General features: G+C 39.2%; 1 protein-coding gene and 1 pseudogene across 2 annotated transcripts in view; both read left to right on the top strand.

Moving 5' to 3' along the window:
* Positions 1–21,548, top strand: part of Rex2l4 (reduced expression 2 like 4) — a 751,000-nt gene that overhangs the window by 44,930 nt on the left and 684,522 nt on the right. The window lies entirely within an intron of this gene.
* Positions 589–17,753, top strand: LOC148006149 (uncharacterized; annotated as a pseudogene).

Here is a 21,548-nt window from a genome sequence, read left to right as displayed (position 1 = left end):
CAATCACACAGAAAGACAATCAAAAGATTAAGAGACAAAAACAGAAGTGTGCACAAGAACAAAAAACAAGCGGCTGCCCTGAGATCACCACAAAACTGAACTGATTCAGACGGGAGCTTCCGTGAGCTCACCAAAGACAGATGAAGGGGAGCAGATTCCACATCACTCCTCCTTCCCAACAGGACACCAAAGACAGATGAAGGGGAGCAGATTCCACATCACTCCTCCTTCCCAACAGGACACCAAAGACAGATGGGTGAGAGCAGATTCTACAAAAATGATGTTTAAGTCAAAGGTGCCCTCTGGAGGCCAGCTGACACCGAATGTCGGCCACTTCGAGGAGCAAAAAGTCTGCCGCGGGCCCTTCTTAATCTCAACTGACAAGTTGTGCGCTCTAGCCCTTACTTCAATCCAGTGGTCTAAAGTCAAACTCAGAGGAGTCACATCGTCAAAGTCACAAATAACACAAAACACAGACCTAAGACACACAGAAAAAGACCACTCTGGAAATACAGATGGCCAGGTGGGCGGGTCTCTTCTCCAGTCCAGGAGAATCAACGAATCCTCACCAGCACCCAGACGGCCGGGATGGTGGGAATCTTCTCCAATCCAGGAGTATCACTGAATCCTTACCGGCACCCAGACGGTAATCTCCCAGGCCTCCCTGTGGTCCCTCCTCAGCTCCTGGGTTGTCTCTTAGGACAGCACAGTCAGTGAGCCCCTGTCAGGTCTACCAATACTCACACTCTCTCATCTCCTCCCCAGACGTGAACCTCCATCTCTATCCAACACATGAGCGACTGCAAATACCAGTACTCGTGAGTAACTACAGACTCAGAGTTCAGCTGGCACGGATACACAAAGAAACAACACAAAGACAAGGAAGCTATCTCACCTCCAAGTGAGTCTTCGGAGACAAGGGTAGTCACCTATCCCAGACAAGCTACCAAATGAAAGACACCCAGAGTGGGGAGACCCTCACACAAGTCTCGGGATGACGCAACCCCTCAAGAACTCATGTAAGACCATCCTTGCTGTAATCATACAAGGTTTATTGATAGGAACCAGTGCACTGGGGTCAAGACTCATATCCCACGCAGGGGTAGAGGAGTTCAACCCCAAGTAGCTAAGAGAAGGATTAGTTAAAGGAAGAAGCCACATCCCAAGAGGTAGGGGATAGCGTCATTGAAAAATGTTGAGAATACCAGTGAAAAATCACAAGGAAAAGATCCTGTTTCTCAAGATTGTTCTTTCAGATTTTAATCTAACTTTATGGTCAGTTAATTCCTGGAGCAGAGTCACTGAACTGGCTAACCTACATTTTTGGCTCTATTCTGTTTGCTAAGGGGTCTGAATTTTTCATGGTCCATCAGGACAAAATGATAACCAAAAGATTGGGAAAAGTTCTTTACCAATCCTACATCCAATAGAGGGCTAATATCCAAAATATGCAAAGAACTTGAACAGTTAGACTCTAGAGAACCAAATAACCCTATTTGGCTAAAATAGGGCTAAACAGAGAATTCTCAACTGAGGAATGGATACAACACAAATAGTACCTTTACACTATGGAGTATTACTCAGCTATTTAAAGCAATGATTTCATGAAATTAGCAGGCAAATGGATGAAACTTGAAAATATCCTGAATGAGGTAAACCAGTCACAAAATGACACACATGATATGTATTCACTGATAAGTGGATATTAGCCAAAAAGGAGCTTGGAATACCAAAGATTTAACTCACAGACCATATGAAACCCAAGAATAAAGAAGATTACACCAAAGTGTGAATGCTACAGTACTACTCATTAGGGGGTAGAGAATATTCTCTGGGAGGTAGATGGAGATAGAGATCTGAGAGAGAGGGAAGAGGGGGAGAAAAAAACTGGTGGCCAGTTCAGATAAAGAGGAGATGTGGGAGAAAGGCAGAGGATCAGGAATTTGAAAGTAAGTACATAGAAATGGGGGAGGGGAACTGGGGGTAGCCCAGATGCCAGAGACCCAGGGATTCCCAGGACCCAACAGAGAGAACTTTCGTCAAATTACACAACAAAGTGGAGATAGCACATGGAAAGACCATATTCAGTGGATAGGATCAGCCCCTAGTTAAGGGATGTGTCTACCTACCCACCTCAAAAATGTTAATTCAGAATTTCTCCTGTCAAAAGGAAATTCAGGGACAAAGAATGAAATGGAACCTGAAGGAAAGGGCATTGAGAGACTGCCCCACCTAGGAATCCTTCTCATGTGCTGACATCAAACCCAGATACTATTGCTGATGTCAAGGGGTACTTAATGGCAGAAGTCCATATAGCTGCCCTCTGAGATGCTCTGCTGGAGCCTGAACAATCCAGATACTTATATACACAGCCAAACATTGGACTAAGCTTGGGAAGCCCAATGAAGAGGTTAGCAAGGACTGTAAGAGCTGAAGGGGTTTCCGAGCACATAAGAAGAGTAACATTATCTTCCAACCAGATCCTACAAAGCTCCCAGGGCCTAAATAACCAACTGAAGTATATAAGGGATACTCCCAGCTGGATATGTAGCAGAGGATTGCCTTATCTGGCATTACTGGGAAAGGACCCCTTTGGGGGTTCTGTGCTGATGAGGCAGTAGTGGGTCGGGGAGCACCCTCATAGAGACAGGGGTAGGGAGGATGGGATAGGGGGCTTATGGAGGAAAAACGGGGAAGGGGGATAACATGTGAAATGTATATTCATAAAATAACCAATAAAAATAAATGGAACTCATGGAAAGTTTTTTTATTTGTTCCTTAATCTCAGATTAATTATTAATCACCATTACCATTAACCTATTCACACATGCAGAATCAGTTAGCTGGTGACATTATATTCATTTGCATCAGTCTAATGTGGGAAAGAATAAGTAGCTCTGCCATCTCAAATGTGTCCATGGGCTCAGAACCCTGTGATTTAAGGACAGAACCCCCACACATGGGCTTGTGCTTCTCAGTTGGAAACCAGTCACAATCATCACAACTGTTTTTGAATGTCAGCAGTCTCCTGAGAATCCTAGAACTCATTAGAAACATAAAGAGTTGATTTCCTAGCTACATTCTCTACACAGACTGGTAATTCTGGAGTCTCCTTTCCCCCAGCATATGCAGATTTGTATAATGCCATACATTCATACTTTCATGTGGAACTCCAACATAGTTAACAGATGGAATTTTGGTCTGTATTTCAGGGCAACAGGATACACACGGAAAATAGGTGTACTGTATCTGCTGGGTAGAATGAATTGGAATCTCATCAAAGGCTCAGATATTGTACTCTAGTGTGATTACCAATGATATTCAGTTTAATTCTAGAAATCAGTCTTGGTACCTAATAGCCATTTTTCTTTGATTCTACTCCAGAAAGATCAGTTTTCAGTAATAATTCTGAGCATTAGTGTTCAACATAAGGTATATCTCTGCTCTGTGTTTTGTGCCTGGTGACTGCTGAAGTTAGAAATATGCCTCAAGTTATACTCACATTGTTAATAGTCTAAATATACCATTTCATGCTCTCAAGCCTGTAGAAACATCAAAATCCCTGGTGTCAATTTGCTTCTAATGTTTTTTTTTAATGTGTTCTAGTATTGTCTAAAAATGGACTTGGATTTATTTGATCAAGAATTGTTCAATTCTTCATGTGAAATTTCAAGAAGAATTTCAATCTTTGTTCCTCACACAGAACCTGAGAGAACAACAACAAGAAGAATGAGTGAGTTCCTGGTAAGCACTCCAAGGGTCAGTGCACTGTCCACGTTTCTTTTTAAAATTCCTCTTTCCATTCAAAACATACAAAAGTTTAATTACCTGTATGTGTTATGTTATTAGCTAAAGGGCTTATTTTTTAGCATTTTCATTTGTCCCTGTGATAATGAAAATTTAATGTATTGGTCTTTCATGTATATAACATCTGTATATTTTCACTGGATTTTATACATATAATATTTATGGACTCAAGACCTGCAGGCCACAAAGACCATCTATTGTAAATGATGCTCAAAGAATACACTGGTGACTATTTTCTCTGTTGGATGGGGTCATGTCTTTTTATATTAGTGTGGAAGTAAGGTAGGTGATTGAGTGTTTTTGAAATGACTCCGATTTCAGTACTCTGACAACCCTTTTTGATATTTCATGTCACATAGTAATCACTGGTGTGTTTATGAAATCTGTCTATTTGGCTCAAGAGAGACACTGACCCTAGGGCAAATTCTCAAATTACAAATGGTTATTTTTTGTTTTCAATATTTAGAACACATCCTGTGTTCTGACCCTTTGTAGTTCATCACATGAAATGTACTATTGCGAATTTTCAGGAGAGGATAGACTTGTTTCAAGAATCAATTTGTTGTTGTGTTTCTTTAGAAGTAAGACAGGTTCATACAACCAGTGTTATTCTTCTTCAGCCAAACTATGAATTACATAGGGAAAATTAGAGTGTTGTTGGAATGTTTCTATCTTTTCATTACAATAATGTTTTCTTTAAGTATATAAGTGTTTATCTGAATGTTTTTGTATACAGTAAATGATACATTTTGTCCCTAGAGCCCTGCGTTCAGTGCCAAACCCTGAGGATTTAAGTCACACATAGTACAGACATGCAATATATTTAGAAAGAATTATATTAGGTTTCTATGGAGAAACATCAGGTGCCTTTTCCTCTTAGTCATTCTTCATGCCCCAATTCATGTTACTGATACTCATTTGAAATAGAAACAGTATATAACCAGTGTATTAAAATTATAAAAAAGGAAGAAGTATAGATCACGCTTATGTATGCAAGCTACTATTCTAATACTCAAATGAGGTAAAATTCTGACGAAAAGAAACAAAATTAGAAGGGTGAAATCTTCAATTAAGTAAAACTCCTGAAAAATAATTTATTAAATATTCATGGAGTGTTTGAAAGCAAAGGTACATGTTATACTTTGTAAACATTTGCTCATTTTGAGATGATCATGTGATGTTTTCTCAGAGAGATCTAAATACAAGGATGTCAATGAGTATTTTAGAACATATCTCTTATTAAAGTTAGGGTTCATTTTTTTCAATATATGTAGGTTACATTTGCCTGAATGTATGCATATGTGCTATGTATTCCTCCTGCCAGTAATGTTCAGAAGAGATCATTGGATTTTAAAGGACTGGTTTTAACCATTCGTTGTGTATTGCCTTGTGTGTACAGAGAAACAAATATTGTAACAAAGGACTTTAAATGATATTATACAAATAAAACTGCATACAAAAATTTCAAATGTAGTGATGGTGGCAAATCTTTCATGTGCTGCCAAGGTTTTGGTAAACCACAGAAAATTCATAAAGATGAGGGACTTTCTAAAAGTGAGTCTAAATGTGAACATTTATGCTAAGTTATTCTATAGATTGTCTATAGAAGAGCAGCAGATCATACCCTCAGGCACATCTTCATAAAACCCTAAGAAAATATTTGCCATTCAACATTTTCTTGCCTCACTTATAACACAAAATTGACCTTAATTAATTCTTTGGTTTTTTTTGTTCTCTTGTAATTTCTTTATTTTTTTATAGGTTATTTTATTTATTCACATTTCAAATGTTATTCCCCTTCCCAGTTTCTCCTCCACAACACCTGTCCACTTCCTCTTCCCCCTGCCTTTATGAGGGTGTTCTCCACATGGCAACCCACTCCTGCCTCAGTGTCCTAGCATTCCACTACCCTGGGTCATCAAGCCTCCACAAGAGGCCCCCCTTCCCATAATGCCCTATAAGGCATTCTCTGCAATATATCCACCTGGAGTGACAGGTCCCTCTATGTGAACACCTTGATTGGTGGTTTAGTCCGTGGGTGCATATGTGGGTCTGGTTGGTTGATATTGTTGTTCTTCCTATGGGGCTGCAGGTCCCTTCAGCTCCTACAGTCCTTCCCCTAATTTCTCCATTGGCATTCCTGTGCTCAGTTTCAGGTTTGACTGCATACGTAAGCATCTGTATTGCTCAGGCTCTGGCAGAGCTTCTCAGGGGACATCTATAACAGCTGTAAGCAGGAAGCACTTCTTGACATCAGTAATAGTGTCTGGGTTTGAGATCTTCAGATGTGTTAGTTCCTGGGAACCTCTTGGGACTTTTGAGTGGCTACCACCAGTCTGCCCCACTCCTGACTGCCACACACCTCATTTCAATTTTCTGACCCTCTGTACTTCTCTCTCATCTCTTCCCATATCTGAACTGGCCCACCTTTTTGCTTCTTCTCCTCTTTCCCTTGCACATCCCTCTCTCCACTTCTTAGAGATTATTTTCTCCACCCTTCTGAGTAGCACTGTAACGCCTATACTTTGGCATGATCTACTTTCTTCTTGGGTTCCATATGTATTTTTAGTTGTATTGTGAGTATTCTAAGCTCCTTTTTGGCTAATATCCACTTATTAGTGAGTACATACCATGTGAGTTACTTTGTGACTGGGTTATCTCACACAAGTTGATATTTTCAAGTTCCATCCATTTGAATTTGAATTTAATGAAGTCATTGTTTTTTTTCATCTTCATTAACTTGGTTATTTCTTATTTACATTTTGATTTTTATTCCCTTTACCGGTTTCCGGGCCAACATTCCACTAAACCTTCCCCCTCCCCTTCTATATGGGTGTTCCTCTCCCCATCCTCCCTCCATTACCACCCTCCCCCAAACAATCAAGTTCACTGGGGTTCAGTCTTGGCAGGACCAAGGGCTTCCACTTCCACTGGTGCTGTTACTGTGCTGTTCATTGCTACCTATGAGGTTGGAGCCCAGGGTCAGTCCATGTAAAGTCTTTGGGTAGTGGCTTAGTCCCTGGAAGCTTTGGTTGATCAGCATTGGTGGTCATATGGGGTCTCAAGCCCCTTCAAGGTCTTTCAGTTCTTTTTAAGATTCCTTCAACGGGGTTCCCGTTCTCAATTCAGTGGTTTAATGATGGCATTCGCCTATGTATTTGCTGTATTCTGGCGGTGTCTCTCAGGAGAGATCTACATCTGGTTCCTGTCAGCCTGTACTTCTTTGCTTCATCCATCTTATCTAGTTTGGTGGCTGTATGTGGATGGGCCACATGTGGGGCATGCTCTGAATGGGTGTTCCTTCAGCCTCTGTTCCAAACTTTGCCTCCCTATTCCCTCCCAAGGGTATTCTTGTTCCCCTTTTAAAGAAGGAGTGAAGAATCTGCATTTTGGTCATCCTTCTTGAGTTTCATGTGTTCTGTACATGTAGGGTGTTTTGAGCATTTGGGCTAATAGCCATTTATCAATGAGTGCATACCATGTGTGTTTTTCTGTGATTGGGTAACCTCACTCAGGATGGTATTTTCCAGTTCCATCCATTTGCCTATGAATTTCATAAAGTCATTGTTTTTGATAGCTGAGTAATATTACATTGTGTAGATGTACCACATTTTCTGTATCCATTCCTCTGTTGAAGGGCATCTCGGTTCTTTCCAGATTGTGGCTATTATAAATAAGGCTGGTATGAACATAGTGGAGCATGTGTCTTTGTTATTTGTTGGGGCATCTTTTGGGTATATGCACAAGAGAGGTATAGCTGGGTCCTCAGGTAGTTCAATGTCCAATGTTCTGAGGAAACTCCAGACTGATTTCCGGAATTGTTGCACTAGTGCAATCCCGCCAACAAAGGAGGAGTGTTCCTCTTTCTCCACATCCTTGCCAGCATCTGCTGTTGCCTGAGTTTTTGATCTTAGCCATTCTCACTGGTGTGAGGTGAAATCTCAGGGTTGTTTGATTTGCATTTCCCTTATGACTAAAGATGTTGAGCATTTCTTTAGGTGTTTCTCAGCCATTCAGAATTCCTGTGAATTCTATGTTTAGCTCTGAACCCCATCATTTTTTTTTAAATTTTTTTTTTAAAATTTTTTTTTTTATTAACTTGAGTATTTCTTATATACATTTCGAGTGTTATTCCCTTTCCCGGTTTCCGGGCAAACATCCCCCTCCCCCCTCCCCTTCCTTATGGGTGTTCCCTTCCCAACCCTCCCCCCATTGCCGCCCTCTCCCCATAGACTAGTTCACTGGGGGTTCAGTCTTAGCAGGACCCAGGGCTTCGCCTTCCACTGGTGCTCTTACTAGGATATTCATTGCTACCTATGGGGTCAGAGTCCAGGGTCAGTCCATGTATAGTCTTTAGGTAGTGGCTTAGTCCCTGGAAGCTCTGGTTGCTTGGCATTGTTGTACTTTTGGGGTCTCGAGCCCCTTCAAGCTCTTCCAGTTCTTTCTCTGATTCCTTCAATAGGGGACCTATTCTCAGTTCAGTGGTTTGCTGCTGGCATTCGCCTCTATATTTGCTGTATTCTGGCTGTGTCTCTCAGGAGCGATCTACATCCGGCTCCTGTCGGTCTGCACTTCTTTGCTTCATCCATCTTGTCTAATTGGGTGGCTGTATATGTATGGGCCACATGTGGGGCAGGCTCTGAATGGGTGTTCCTTCAGTCTCTGTTTTAATCTTTGCCTCTCCCTTCCCTGCCAAGGGTATTCTTTTTCCTCATTTAAAGAAGGAGTGAAGCATTCACATTTTGATCATCCGTCTTGAGTTTCGTTTGTTCTACGGATCTAGGGTAATTCAAGCATTTGGGCTAATAGCCACTTATCAATGAGTGCATACCATGTATGTCTTTCTGTGATTGGGTTAGCTCACTCAGGATGATATTTTCCAGTTCCAACCATTTGCCTACGAATTTCATAAACTCATTGTTTTTGATAGCTGAGTAATATTCCATTGTGTAGATGTACCACATTTTCTGTATCCATTCCTCTGTTGAAGGGCATCTGGGTTCTTTCCAGCTTCTGGCTATTATAAATAAGGCTGCGATGAACATAGTGGAGCACGTGTCTCTTTTATATGTTGAGGCATCTTTTGGGTATATGCCCAAGAGAGGTATAGCTGGATCCTCAGGCAGTTCAATGTCCAATTTTCTGAGGAACCTCCAGACTGATTTCCAGAATGGTTTTACCAGTCTGCAATCCCACCAACAATGGAGGAGTGTTCCTCTTTCTCCACATCCTCGCCAGCATCTGCTGTCACCTGAGTTTTTGATCTTAGCCATTCTCACTGGTGTGAGGTGAAATCTCAGGGTTGTTTTGGTTTGCATTTCCCTTATGACTAAAGATGTTGAACATTTCTTTAGGTGTTTCTCAGCCATTCGGCATTCCTCAGCTGTGAATTCTTTGTTTAGCTCTGAACCCCATTTTTTAATAGGGTTATTTGTTTCCCTGCGGTCTAACTTCTTGAGTTCTTTGTATATTTTGGATATAAGGCCTCTATCTGTTGTAGGATTGGTAAAGATCTTTTCCCAATCTGTTGGTTGCCGTTTTGTCCTAACCACAGTGTCCTTTGCCTTACAGAAGCTTTGCAGTTTTATGAGATCCCATTTGTCGATTCTTGATCTTAGAGCATAAGCCATTGGTGTTTTGTTCAGGAAATTTTTTCCAGTGCCCATGTGTTCCAGATGCTTCCCTAGTTTTTCTTCTATTAGTTTGAGTGTGTCTGGTTTAAAATTTTTTTTTATCTTTATTAACTTGAGTATTTCTTATTTACATTTCGATTGTTATTCCCCTTAGTGGTTTCTGGGCAAACATCTCCCTAGCCCCTCTCACTCCCCTTTTATTTGGAAGTTATGCTCCCCAACCTCCCCCCATTACCACCCTCCCCCCAACAAACACTTTCACTATGTTAAACCCCATTTTTAATAGGGTTATTTGTCTCCCTGCAGTCTAACTTCTTGAGTTCTTTGTATATTTTGGATATAAGCCCTCTATCAGTTGTAGGATTGGTAAAGATATTTTCCCAATCTGTTGGATACCGTTTTGTCCTAACAACAGTGTCCTTTGCCTTATAGAAGTTTTGTAGTTTTATGAGGTCCCATTTGTCGATTCTTGATCTTAGAGCATAAGCCATTGGTGTTTTGTTCAGGAAATTTTCTCCAGTGCCCATATGTTTGAGAGTCTTCCCCAGTTTTTCTTCTACTAGTTTTGGTGTATCTGGTTTGATGTGGAGGTCCTTGATCCACTTGGACTTAAGCTTTGTACAGGGTGATAAGCATAGATCGATCTGCATTCTTCTACATGTTGCCCTCCAGTTGAACCAGCACCATTTGCTGAAAATGCTATCTTTTTTCCATTGGATGGTTTTGGCTCCTTTGTGAAAAATCAAGTGACCCTAGGTGTGTGGGTTCATTTCTGGGTCTTCAATTCTATTCCACTGGTCTATCTGTCTGTCTCTGTACCAATTCCATGCAGTTTTTATCACTATTGCTCTGTAATACTGCTTGAGTTCAGGGATAGTGATTCCCCCTGAAGTTCTTTTATTGTTGAGGATAGTTTTAGCTATCCTGGGTTTTTTGTTATTCCAGATGAATTTGCAAATTGTTCTGTCTAACTCTCTGAGGAATTGGATTGGTATTTTGATGGGGATTGCATTGAATCTGTAGATCGCTTTTGGTAAAATGGCCATTTTTACTATATTAATCCTGCCAATTCATGAACATGGGAAATCTTTCCATATTCTGAGGTCTTCTTCAGTTTCTTTCTTAAGAGGTTTGAAGTTCTTATCATACAGATCTTTTATTTGCTTGGTTAATGTCACACCGAGGTATTTTATATTATTTGGGACTATTATGAAGGGTGTCGTTTCCCTAATTTCTTTCTGGGCTTGTTTGTCTTTTGTGTAGAGGAAAGCTACTGATTTATTTGAGTTAATTTTAAACACAGCCACTTTGCTGAAGGTGTTTGTTATGTTTAGTAGTTCTCTGGTGGAACTTTTGGGATCACTTAAATATACTATCATATCATCTGCAAATAGTGACAATTTGACTTCTTCTTTTCCAATCTGTATCCCTTTGATCTCCTTTTGTTGTCTGATTGCTCTGGCTAGAACTTCAAGAACTATTTTGAATAAGTAGGGAGAGAGTGGGCAGCCTTGTCTAGTCCCTGATTTTAGTGGGATTGCTTCTCTCCATTTAGAGTAATGTTAGCTACTGGTTTGCTGCATACGGCTTTTACTATGTTTAGGTATGGGCCTTGTTCTCTATTCTTTCCAGGACTTTTGTCATGAAGTGGGGTTGCAATTTCAAATGCTTTCTCAGCATCTAATGAAATGATCATGTGGTTTTGTTCTTTCAGTTTGGTTTCATAGTGGATTACATTGATGGTTTTCCATATTTTAAACCATCCCTGCATGCTTGGGATGAAGCCTACTAGATCATTGTGGATAGAAGGAATTCGGTAGCACTCCATCTGTTTCAATCTTGTGGAATAGTTTGGATAGTATTGGTATGAGGTCTTCTATGAAGGTCTGATAGATTTCTGCACTGAATCCATCTGGACCTGGGCTCTTTTTGGTTGGGAGATCTTTAACGACTGCTTCTATTTCTTTAGGAGTTATGGGGTTGTTCAATCTGGTCGTGATTTAACTTTGGTACCTGGTATCTGTCTAAGAAATTGTCCATTTCGTGCAGATTTTCAATTTTTTTGAATATAGGCTTTTGTAGTAGTATCTGATTTTTTTTGAATTTCCTCTGATTCTGTAGTCATGTCTCCCTTTTCATTTCTGATATTGTTAATTTTGACACACTCTCTATGTCCTCTGGTTAGTCTGGCTAAGGGTTTATCTATCTTGTTGACTTTCTCAAAGAACCAACTTTTGGTTCTGTTGATTCTTTCTATGGTCCTTTTTGTTTCTACCTGGTTGATTTCAGCTCTGAGTTTGATTATTTCCTGCCTTCTACTCCTCTGCAGTGTATTTGATTCTTTTTGTTCTAGAGCTTTTAGGTGTGCTGTCAAGCTGCTGATATATGCTCTCTCCTGTTTCTTTCTGCAGGCACTCATAGCTTTCATTCTGTCCCATAAGTTTGGTATGTTGTATCTTCATTTTCATTAAATTCTAAGAAGTCTTTAATTTCTTTCTTTCTTTCTTCCTTGACCAGGTTATCATTGAGTAGAGCATTGTTCACTTTCCATGTATATGTGGGTGTTCTTCCTTTATTGTTGTTGAAGTCCAGCTTTAGCCCATGGTGGTCTGATAGGACGCATGGGATTATTTCTATCTTTCTGTATCTGTTGAGGCCTGTTTTGTGCCCAATTATATGGTCAATTTTGGAGAAAGTACCATGAGGTGGTGAGAAAAAGGTACATCATTTTGTTTTAGGATAGAATGTTCCATAAATATGTTATGTCCATTTGGTTCATGACTTCACTTAGTCTGTCTATGTCTCTGTTTAATTTCTGTTTCCATGATCTGTCCTTTGATGAGAGTGGGGTGTTGAAAACTCCTAGTATTATTGTGTGAGGTGCAATGTGTGCTTTGACCTTTAGTAAGGTTTCTTTTATGTATGTAGGTGCCCTTTTATTTGGAGCATAGTTGTTTAGGATTGAGAGTTCGTCTTAATTGATTTTTCTTTTGATGAATATGAAGTGTCCTTCCTTATCTTTTTTGATGACTTTTGGTTGAAAATAAATTGTATTCGATATTATAATGGCTACTCCAGCTTGCTTCTTCAGACCATTTGTTTGGAAAGTTGTTTTCCAGCCTTTCACTCTGAGGTAGTTTCTGTCCTTGTCACTGAGATGTGTTTCCTGTAGACAGCAGAATGCAGGGTCCTCATTGCGTATCCAGTTTGTTAATCTATGTCTTTTTAATGGCCAGTTGAGTCCACTAATGTTGAGAAATAGTAAGGAATAGTGATTGCTGCTTCCTGTTATATTCGTATTTGGATGTGAGATTATATTTGTGTGCTTTTCTTTGTTTTGTTGTCAAGACGATTAGTTTCTTGCTTTTTCTTTGGTGTATCTTGCCTCCTTATGTTGGGCTTTACCATTTATTATCCTTTGTAGGGCTGGATTTGTAGAAAGATATTGTGTAAATTTGGTATATCTTGGTTTCTCCATCTATGTTCATTGAGAGTTTTGCAGGATACAGTAACCTGGTCTGGCATTTGTGTTCTCTTAGGGTCTGTATGACATCTGTCCAGGATCTTCTCACTTTCATAGTCTCTGGCGAGAAGTCTGGTGTGATTCTGATAGGTCTGCCTTTATATGTTACTTGACCTTTTTCCCTTACTGCTTTTATTTCTTTATTCTTTCTTTATTTTGTGCATTTGATGTTTTGACTATTATGTGATGGGAGGAGTTTCTTTTCTTGTCCAATCTATTTGGAGTTCTGTAGGCTTCTTGTATGTTTATGGGCATCTCTTTCTTTAGGTTAGGGACGTTTTCATCTATGATTATGTTGAAGATATTTACTGGTCCCTTGAGCTGGGAGTCTTCACTCTCTTCTATACCTATTGTTCTTAGGTTTGATCTTCTCATTGAGTCCTGGATTTCCTGTATGTTTTGGGCCAGTAGCTTTGTCCGTTTTACATTATCTTTGATGGTTTTGTTTATGATTTCTATGGCCTCTTCTGCTCCTGAGATTCTCTCTTCTAACTCTTGTATTCTGTTGGTGATGCTTGTATCTACAGCTCCTTGTCTCTTCCTTTGGTTTTCTATATCCAGGGTTGTCTCCCTTTGTGCTTTCTTTATTGCTTCTATTTCCATTTTTAATTCCTTCACCTGTTTGACTGTGCTTTTCTGTAATTCTTTCAGGGATTTTTATGATTCCTCTCTATAGGCTTCTACTTGTTTATTTATGTTTTCCTGCATTTCTCTAAGGGAGTTCTTTATGTCTTTCTTAAGTCCTCCATCATCATGATCAAATGTGATTTTAAATCTAGATCTTGCTTTTCTGGTGTGTTTGGATATTCAGTGTTTGCTTTATTGGGAGAATTGGGCTCTGATGATGCCATGTAGTCTTGGTTTCTGTTGCTTGGGTTCGTGCGCTTGCCTCTTGCCATCAGGTTGTCTCTGGTGTTACCTTGCTCTGCTATTTCTGACAGTGGCTAGATTGTCCTATAGGCCTGTGTTTCGGGAGTGCTGTAGACCTGTTTTCCTGTTTTTTTTTTTCAGCCAGTTATGTGAACAGAGTGTTTTGCTTTCAGGCACGTAGTTTTTCCTGTCTACTGGTCTTCAGCTGTTCCTGTGAAGGTGTATCCTAAGTCCACCAGGCAGATTGCTTGGAGCAGAAACGTTGGTCTTTCCTGTGGTCCTGTGGCTGAAGTTGTTCCTGGGTGGGGGCTTTTTTGAGCTCTCTGTGAGGGCAGCAACCAGAAGTGCCTGTGCTGCCTTTTCCTGTGGCCCCCATCCACTGGGGTCCCATATGGCGTTAAGTGTTTACTTCTGGAGTCAGAAATGTGGGCAGAGTGTAGTGTCTTCTGGCTTCCCAGGCGTGTCTGCCCCTCTGAAGGTTTAGCTGTCCCGCCCTCAGGATTTGGGTGCAGGGACCTTTCGACCGGGTCCCTTCAGGTCTGGGTGGTGTCTTGAAGTCATTGTTTTTAGTGGGTGAGTTGTAATCCATTATGTAAATGTACCACATCTTCTGTATGCATTCCTCTAATGAGGGGTATCTGGCTTGTTTCCAGCTTCTGGCTATTATAAATAAGGCTGCTATGAACACAGCTGAGCATGTGTCCTTGTTATATGTTGAAGCATCATTTGGGAGTATGCCCAGGAGCAGTATAGCTGCATTCTCAGGTAGAACTATTTGCAATTTTCTAAGTAACTTCTAGACTATTTTCCAGAGTGGTTGTACCAGATTGTAATCGCATCAGCAATGGAGGAGAGTTCCTTTGTCTCCACATCTGCTGCCACCCAAGTTTTCATTTTAGCTATTCTGACTTATGTATGGTAGAATCTCAGGGTTGCTTCAATTTGCATTTCCCTGATGACTAAGAATGTTGAACATTTCTTCAAGGACTTCTCAGCCTTTCAAGATTGTTCAGTTGAGAATTCTCTGTTTAGTTCTGTACACCATTTTTAAATAGGGTTAGTTAGTCCTCTGGCATCTAACTTCTTAAGTTCTTTGTATATTTTGGATGCGAGTACTCTATCACATATAGAGTAGGGTTGGTAGGCATCTTTTCTCAAACTGTGGATTGCCATTTTTTTCCTATTACAGTGAGCCTTGCCTTACAGAAGGTTGTCAGTATTATGAGGTCTCATTTGTCAATTTTTGACCTAAGAGCATAAGCCATTAGGATTCTGTACAGAATTTCCCCTGTACCACTTGTTCAAGGTTCTTGTCCACTTTCTCTTTTATTAGTTTCAGTTTATCTGGTGTGATGTGAAGGTCCGTGATCTACTTGGACTTGAGTTTTGTACAAGTAGATAAGAATGGGTCAATTTGCATTCTTCTACAGGCACACTGAATGTTGAAACAACCTCATTCGTTGAAAAATGCAGTAATTACTTATGGTTTAACATATGTATGCTTTTTTTTTTCAGGATAAAATAGGTGATTTTCCATTGCAGGGTCTGTTAACCTTCAAGGACGTGGCTGTGTACTTTTCACTGGAGGAATGGGAATGTCTCAAATGTGAGCAGAGAGCATTGTATATAGATGTGATGTTGGAGAAATACAACAATCTATTACTTTTGGGTAAGAATGTACTTCTTGTTGAATTTCTAATTCTTTCTTTGAAATTTCCTACTATGTGTTCATGTAACTCTTTTAAATGTCTAGGGACCCCAAATGATGGAAATTCAGGTTAAAATCTGACCTTTTTCTTTATGTTCCCTTTATATTTATCTGCTTGCTTTGGAAATGTCCAGATACTTACTTTCTGAAATTTCATTACAGATATAGTACTTATCTGTCCTAGCTTCTGCAATGTACAATTAGATTTTGTTTTCTTTTTATTGGTTATTTTATTTACTTACCTTTCAAATGTTATGCCAATTGCCCATTCCCCCTACACAAACTTCATATCCTATCCCTTCTTTTCCTGATTCTATGAGGGTACTCCCCCATCTACCCAAAAACCTAATCCTGTCTCTCTGCCCAAGGATTCCCCTACACTGGGGCATCAAGAGTTCACAGGACTGTGGGCCTTCCCTCCCATTGATGCCATTTAATATAATCCTCTGCTTCATATGCAGCTGAAAACATGGGCCCCATCATATGTACTTTTTGGTTAGTGGCTTAATCCTCAGGAGCTCTGTGGTTTCTGAATGGTTGATATTATTGTCCTTTGTATGGGGTTGCAAACCCCTTCAACTCCTTCAGCCATTCTCCTAGCATTTCCATTGGGGTCCCTGTGCTTAGTCTGATTATTGGCTGCATGCCTCCACATCTGTATTTGCGAGGCTCAAGAATAGCCTCTGAGAATACAGCTATATCTGGCTCCTGTCAGCAAATACTTTATGGTGTCAACAATACTGTCTTGGCTGGTATCTATATATAAAATGGATCCCCATTTGGGGCAGTCTCTAGAGTGCATTTTCTTCATTCCCCATTAGAATATTAGTCCCTCTATTTTGTTTAGACATCCGCTAATCTTGGTTAATGTTTTTGAGAAGGGTAAATGGTATAATTTGAAAATAAGATTTAAAAGGTTATTATCATTTCATACCATTTCATATAGATGAGATTTGAGGTTCTTTTGAGGATCCATATAATCACTAAAAAAAACTTCAAAAACTTCTCTTGAGAGCACATATCCATGAGAATATATAGTTTACCTGAAACTGCAGCAAACACTTGATTATTGAATCACTTAGTCCTCATTTAAGTAATCCCTGTTATTCCTAATTACATTTTTTCAGAAAATCAATTTATTTGTGGAAAGTATGAGAAGGTCTTTAATCAAGACAAAGAGCACATTGTCCAAGAGCATGTGAATATCCAAGAGAACTCTTCTCTATGTGACAAGTTTAGTAATATCATTTATGAATCCACCCAAAGTACATTTTGTAAAACTAACCAGAGATATGCCTCTCTTCAACCCTCAAACCTAAAAGGATATAAAACTGGGAAAACTAAAAAAGGTTGTAGATATAAAGACTGTGTAAACTCTTAAAATGTGTGTTCTATCACTAATATCAATCAAGCAATCCATATAGGGCAGAAAGAACAAAATAGAAATACAGAATTTGATACAGTTTTTGTCTCTATACAAAAACTCATGCTCAAAGAAACAATAGTGAAGGGAGCCCTTATAAATGTAGTGAATTCGACAAATGCTTTACTCAGAAATGCAATCTCCAAAGTCTGCAGATAATTCCTCAAGAAAAGAAGCCTTATACATGTAGTCAATGTCACAAAGGCTTCACCCAAAAATCCTATCTTAAAATTCATCAGAGAATTAATACAGGAGAGAAGCTCTTTAGATGCAGTGAATGTGACAAATGTCTTACTTAAAAATTTAATCTTAATAATCACAAGACAATTCATATAAGAGAGAAACTTTACAAATGTAGTGAATGTGACAAAGGCTTTACCAAATGATTCCATCTAAGCCTTCATCAGCGAATTCATACAGGAGATAAACCTTACAAATGCAGTGAATGTGACAAATTCTTTCCCATAAATCCAATCTTAGTACTCATGAGAGAATTCATACAGCAGAGAATCCTTACGAAAGCAGTGAATGTGACAAATGCTTTACTAGGAAGCACCATCTCATAAGTTATCAAACAATTCATACATGAGACAACACTCACAAATATTGTGTATGTGACAAATGTATTACCACAACCTCAGTCTGCGATATCATCAGAGATGTTATACATTAGAGAATCTTTATAAGTGAAGTGAATGAGACAATCCTTTATGAAGAAATATCATCGTAAATTAATTTAGAAAATATAGGAGAAAAAGCTTTTGAATGTATCGAAGAGGTGAATACTTTAGTTTTGACCTATTTCTTAGAATTTAACCAAGAATATATACAGGCAAGAATCTGAACAAATATAATATATGCATTAATCTTTGTCTTCATATCATGTCAGCGGAAACATCTGAACAGTTTTTTTCCGTGAAAAGTATTTCTTTTGTGAAAAATGTGGCATGTGCTTTATTCAGGGTGTATACATGCAACACCTGAGATTCTACACTACAGAATTTGTTTGATCATGAAAAACTTGTTAAAACCATGCAGTGTTCAAATCTTAGATAGTGTCAACTATTTGTGCTGGGAGAAACTCTGAAAATGTGACAATGTAGGAAAGTTTTCATTAATCTTTCATTGGTTCATGCTCAAATATTACAAGATGAAGACAAGTGGGGAAAGCCAGAAGAATGTAATAATGTGTAATCCTTTCAGGGAGACAGAAATAATCCATTGCAAACGGAAACTAATTAAGATGTGTACTATACCCCTCAAAATTTCCAATGAAACTGTCAGCATTCTGTATATTCAATTCTAATGGACAAATTTAGGCAAATTATACTTCAAAGTATATTTGACAATCTAGGCCAAGAAGTCTTCATGTTATTTATCCTATATATATTCCGACAGATATGAATCGTGCTTTGAGTATCCAGAAACAATAATTATCAAATGCTGGTTTCATGTTCCGGAATAACACCTGATTCTGGGTCCCTTGTGCTCTGGTCAACAACTCCTTCCCCATTGTTCTGTAAATTAAGAGGAATGATTCAACAAGTGTGACTTGGTTGTTTTCAATTTTCACTTGGGATACGTAGATGAATATATTTCCACCTTCTGGCATCTTCCTCAATTTTTCTTCTTCAGAAACTAAGTTCTTGTCATACATGCTTTCACTTGCTTGATTAGATGTAAATGAATTTACTTTATTTGGTTTGTGGCTATTGCATAACTTACTTTTTATCCTGTTTATTGCCTTGAGTAGAGGGTGTCTACTTCTATTTTCAAGTCAACTGTGCATCCAGTCACTTGGCAAAATAATTTTCAACTGTAGTTTTCCACACGTTTGGTCTCATATTATCTGAATAAGTGATATTTTGAGTTCTTCCTTTTGACATTGTATCCCCTTGATTTCCTTTAGTTGCCTGATTGCTATTTCTAGAACTTCCAGTTACTGTATTGACGAGATATGTGGAGAGTGGACAGCCTTGTCTTGTCCATGATTTTAGTGGAAATGCTTGAAGTTTCTCTCCATCTAATTTGATTTTTGGTATTAATTGCTGTATATTGCCTGTATTTTATTTAGATATGTGCCTTGTATCTCTTATCTCTCCAAACTTATCATAAAGACACGTTGGATTTCATCAAACACAATTTTGGTGTCTAGTGAGATATTTATATGGGGTTTTTCTTTCAGTTTTTTTATATTGTACATTATTGTGATGGCTATACCTTGTTGGCAACTTATTTACATTCGAAATAAACTGCAATCCAATAATGGAGGGAATACCTGTTATGTAGACCTGTGTATGGAGGAAACAGGCTTCTGATCCACATTTTGACATGGGATGACACACACTTTGAATCCAGATCATGAGGCATAGTGGCCATGTGATGTTTAGTCCTAGACAAGGTACTAAACACATTAAATCACAGGAATCTGAGGTAAGCAGAATTCTGAGATCTAGGCCAGTTTGGCACAGAGTAAATTTCAAAACAAGGCATGGTTGTGCACATCATTAAAGTGGGGCATACCTTCTGATGTATGCCTGCATAATGATGATAGAAGGAAGTCTCACTTTTCTTCACCTGCTTGCACTTACTTGCCATACACCTGTTGGAAACTACTTCTTGAGGAATCCAGTATATACAGAAAAGCAGATGAGACGACTAGTTTCCTAGGATTGACTTAGATTCTTGGCTTTCCTATTAACTGCTTTCCATTGTTAGGTTAGTTGGTGGATTTTTGTATAGTGAACCACCACTGCATCCATGGAAATATTTCCATTAGCTCTTCTTTGAAAGCTAGTTATAATTGTGCACTAAAACCATCTGGCCAAGGACTTTTATTGTTGATGTTGTTGGGAGATTATTAATGACTCCTTCTATTTCTTTCAGGGTTATAAGACTGCTCAGATAGTTTACCTGCTCTTGATTTATTTTTGGTAAGAGTTATGTCTAGAAAAATCATCCATTTACTTTATATTTTCCAAATTTGTAGAATATAGGTTTTTGATGAAAGACAATGCTTTCTGAATTACATGAGCATCCATGTTCACATCTCTTTTCCTACTTACAATTTTCATAATTTGGTTTCTGTCTCTCTGTCTTTTAGTTAATTTGGCTAATGGTTTGTCTGTTGGAAGCAGTCTCAAAATGGTGGAAGCTGCCTTCAGGTTAAAAAGCAATTGTATTCTAGCCTTATGTTAGAAAAAAGCAATAGCCTTAGGTTAGATCAAAGCAGGCATATCTACGCCTGCACCTAGAGTTCTGCTTGAATTTAATAGATAGAATAAATCTAGTTGTGAGGTCACTGAGTACTGATGGTCAGGCACTGGTGGTCAGGCCACTAAGCAGCCTACCTTACTATATCCCTGATTGGCCGATTTACCCAGACAATAACTTGGTCATTGAGCCAGGCCCATTCTTTGGTGGTTACTTAACCCCTCCCTTCATTTTGCTTCTACTATTATATCTTCTGCCTGAGAAAAATTGAAAATTGTCAGCTTGATCAGACTTGACTTGCTGTCTGTTCTTTGAGTCTCTTGTCCCTCATTCTCTCCTAGGGGAACCCCAGACCCAGGTCAACTGTCCTGCTAGTTGGGTCATTTGTCTATCTTTGTAGATTTTCTCAAAAACAAGCTCATGGTTTCTTTGATTCTTTCTGTTGTGTTCCTTCTCTTGCTTTTATTCATTTTATTAATTTTATATTAATCATTTTATTTATTTACTTTCTAAATGTTGTCTTGCTCCTTGGTCTACCTTCCATGAATTCTTCACTGCATAATACACTTCCCTTTGCATATGAGAGTGCTCATCCACCCATCCACTCCTCCCTCACCCTGCTAGCATCCAACATAGCTGGGGCATCAAGTTTCTACAGAATTAAGATAATTGCTTCCCACAGAGGCCAAAAAAGGCAGTCATAGTTTACATATTTATTGAGGAAAATGGACCAGCCCAAATATTCTCTTTAGTTTGTGGCTTAATTTCTGGAAGTTCTGAGGGTCTGGGTTAGTTGATACTGCTTTTCTTCCTATGGTGTTACAATCCCATTCATCTCCTTCAGTTCTTCTTCTAACTATTCCAGGTGGGACCCTGACTTCAGCTCAATGAACGACTATATCTGCATCTATCTCCATCTGCTGCTGGTAAAGACTCTTGGATGACAGTCATGCCAAGCTCCTTTCTAAAAGCAACATGGCATCAATTACAGTGTCATGGTTTGATGCCAGCCCATGGAATTTGTCCCAAGTTGGGCCAGTCAGTGGATAGCCTTTTCTTCAGTGTCGGATCCCCTTTAACACTGCATTTCCTTTGACTTGAACAATTCTGGTCAAGATTTTTGAAGATAATCAGGTACCCCCATTCCACAAAGGGGCCAACTCTTTCTACTGAATGTGTTCTATTTATATCCCATCTTCCTGCTGTTGTACATTTTGGCTAAGGTCATCACCACTGGTTCCTAGGATCCTCCTACAATCTGGAACTTTCTAGAGTTTTGCCCTGTCCCACACTCCAACACCTTTGCATACATCTATTTAGTGCACGGCCCTCTGGGCTTCTCTCCTCTCTCCCCCATACCTGATTTTTGCT

Source organism: Rattus norvegicus, chromosome 5 (genome assembly GCF_021556685.1).
Source record: "Rattus norvegicus strain SHRSP/BbbUtx chromosome 5, alternate assembly SHRSP_T2T, whole genome shotgun sequence".
NCBI lineage: Eukaryota > Metazoa > Chordata > Mammalia > Rodentia > Muridae > Rattus > Rattus norvegicus.
Note: the sequence above shows the minus strand (reverse complement) of the source record. Positions and strands in the feature narration are given on the sequence as shown.